Source organism: Bison bison, unplaced genomic scaffold (assembly GCF_000754665.1).
Source record: "Bison bison bison isolate TAMUID 2011002044 unplaced genomic scaffold, Bison_UMD1.0 scf7180017864347, whole genome shotgun sequence".
Lineage (NCBI taxonomy): Eukaryota > Metazoa > Chordata > Mammalia > Artiodactyla > Bovidae > Bison > Bison bison.
In genome coordinates, this window is record NW_011494919.1 from 519,038 (window position 1) to 522,739 (window position 3,702).

The window sequence follows — 3,702 nt, forward strand, 5'->3', positions numbered from 1 at the left end:
CAAAATTGAAAAAGATACACATACCCCAACATTCATTGCAACACTATTTACAATAGCTAGACATGGAAGCAACCCAGATATCCATCAAGAGATGAATGGATAAAGAAGCTGTGGTACATATACACAATGGAATATTACACAGCCATAAAAAAGAACACCTTTGAGTCAGTTCTAATGGGATGGATCAACCTAGAGTCTACTCTACAGAATGAAGTAAGTCAGAAAGAGAAAAACAAATATCGTATAGTAATGCTTATATATAGAATCTAGATAGATGGTACTGATGAATTTATTTGCAGGGTATCAATGGAGACACAGACATAGAGAACAAACTTATGGACACGAGGAGAGGGGAGGAAGGAGAGGGCGGAAATACATGGAAAAAGTAACACGGAAACTTACATTATCATATATAAAATAGGTAGCCAATGGGAATTTGCTGTATGACTCAGGGAACTCAAACAGGGGCATTGTAACCACCTAGAGGGGTGGGATGGGGAGGGAGAAGGGAGGAAGTTTCAAGAGGGAGGGGACATAGGTACACCTATGGCTGATTAATGTTGATGTTTGGCAGAAACCAACACAATTCTGCAAAGCAATTATCCTTCAATTAAAAAATAAATTAATTAAAAAAAATTTTTTTAAGTTTCAAAATAAAATAAATACTTGTTCACCTTATCAGCATGGCTGAATGGCAAGTGTTCACTCCCAGCATAGATTACAGGCATCTTCCCTAATATTCCCAGACTACTCCCAGCTCATAAATGAAAATATGTCCTTTGCCGTGGACTATCCTCTCTTGATTATGTGGAAATCCTCAATTTCATAACCTTAGTAACCCATGAAGGGAAAACTCTCATTCTTTCATTTCTCTATGGTGCCATCTTAACTGTTTGCTTTTTCTCTATTTTTCCATCTCTGTGTCTCTGAAGCTCCTTTTACTTATAATGAGAAAGTGCTTCTAGTTCCAACCATGGCCTCTTTTCTATAGTTTTTATTTGCCAAGACCTCTCTGCCTTACCTGTCCCCTAACTCCTGTTCTTCTCTAGAATGCATCTGTTCCCTCTTTTTAAAATAAATCTGGCTTGTAAAGAATAGTCTTTTTATGAGCACAGAATACATTTGTGTATATATACACACACCACACATATATACACACTTATTAATATATCCCTGTTTACTAATTTCCAGGAAGCTATGAAAAACTAGATCAGAAATGTACTTCCTTTCAACAGATGTCAGGCAAATTTGGGGACAAAATATCTTTTTGTGACCATATTATAAACTTTTATTCTCACATACTGAGAATTAAGCATAATGGCACCTCTGATGTGGAGAGGCATGAAGTATCGGGCAGACATTTTTTCAATTAGAGAACTCAGTTGAATTCAGTATTAAGGTGTGACAAATGAGATCTTTTCTTGAATCGAGGAGGGAAATATAAGACCCATAATACAGTTCCTTTGTCAAATTTTTGTGATTAACCATCGAATTACATTAGTCTCCTTGTAAAATCCTGCATTTCAGAAGCATGTATGTTACCAGGAACATAGATGTAGAGATCTTAGTCCAAATGCCTAAAGATAAATTTTAAATGCTAAGACCAAGATCTACACTTTAGATTTCACTAAAACTCCTCTCCAGGATAGGAAATGTAAATTCTGCTTCACTTGTCTACTTCAAGTTAATCTTCTTATAAGAGCATCTGTCTTGCAAAATATATTTACACATCAGTTTAATAAGCTGAAATCAGAATGTTTATAAGAATTGATGTATATACAAAATACTGTTTATATAAAACAAGGATAGATAGCATTTCTTAATTAGAAGTACTATTTATAACTTATATGAGGAAACAGAAACATTGACATGTTAGCAGATTTCATCTTTAAATATACCCCAACTTTCCTTTCTACTTTATCTCCCAATTTATCAAATTAATAATATTGGATTTGGTAAATACATGTGTAAAATTGCTATTTTAATGCATAGTAAAAATCAATGGTAATGTCATTGAAGTACTGGAGGAAGGATACTGAGCAAGACTAGGAAGGAATTCATTGTTAATATACAGAAAGTTACAAACAAAAAAATCCACCCCTATTTTCTTAAAATAACAAAATTTATTTGTAATTTCCCAGAAGAAGATGGATAAAGCAACTAAAATTTTTTGTTAGTAAATCATTAATTTTTTCAATATAAAGCAATTTAGCAAAAGAAAGGAAGCACATAATAGTCATATCACTCACATTTTAGTGATGCCTTCTCAGTTCCCATAGAGTGATACTTGAAATGTTATATGATTGGGCATTTATACTTTAGAGCAATGAACTAATCATTGATGCTTCCCTAGATCGAATGTGCTAATATTTCACTTACAGTGTACTCAGTAGGAAAATTATTGGAGATATGTCAGCTTATATATGGAATAGGTAAGCTATTTGGCATAGTCTTCCTTGCCAAACTCTACAGTGCTACTTCATAGTTTATTTACCTTCCATTGAAAATCCCTCTTCTGTTAAATTAGGGACATAGACTGAGCCATATTTCTCAGTGCTTTAGAAATCATCCTTTTAGAGGGGATGGAATTGAACTGAGATAGTCTGATCAGTATACATCAAAACTTTAGTGTCCTACAGTCAACCCTTCAAAATTTCTGACTTACTCATGAACTCAAAATCAATCCTATATATTCAAAAATGGCAGATATTAATGACTGAGAACCTTTTCATCTCAGGTGATTTGATTTTCTTGTAGTAGATATACTACTGCATAAGAAAATGGAGAAAGCACCAGGGCAGGGGTCAGGAGATCTGCCCTTCACTAGACACAGTGTGTGAGGAGCCTCTATTTTCCTATCTGTAAATGCACTTCCTGTTTTAAGGTGTTGCTGCTGCTGCTAAGTCACTTCAGTCGTGTCCGACTCTGTGCGACCCCAGAGAAGGCAGTCCACCAGGCTCCTCTGTCCCTGGGATTCTCCAGGCAAGAATACTGGAGTGGGTTGCCATTTGAGGATTTTATTTTTAATAAATTGTATATAATTTCACCAGAATTACACAGAAATTTAATCTTCCATCCCTTTTGTTCACACACACATAAAAAACTAAGCTGTTCCCCTGAATTATCCTGTTCTGCTCCTTTCTTTTCATTTACGTTAAGGCCAAATTACTGCTAGTAATGAGAAAAAAAATGGCAATGGTGAACACACAGCCTCTACAAGCCTCCATGGTCAACTGTGTTAGCACTTTTGAGCACATCCTTTCAGAATTTTTAATGCATGTATATTCTCACCATGTGATAAGGCCATACACTACAAACTCATTTCACTATTCTTTTGCAACAAAATATTTATTGGTCATTTTCATATCAATAATTCTTTATAATATTTGCATAATTTTATGTAGAGTAGCCATTTTATAATATAATTAATTTCTACTAGTAGAATTTAACATAATTTAAGACCTTTGCTATTACAAATATGCTATAATAAGCATCTTCATATATTTATCTAGATTCTTGTTTTAATTTATTAGCAGTGGCATTGCTGAATCAAAGAAAATGAGCATTTTAACTTCCCAGTTATTTAATTGCTTTCCAAAACTTTGTACAGGTTAAACTATCACCAATAGTATATTAGCACGTTTCCTTTCTTTATATTTTCCAAAACTGGATATTTTACACTAAAACTTTTGCTGATCTGAT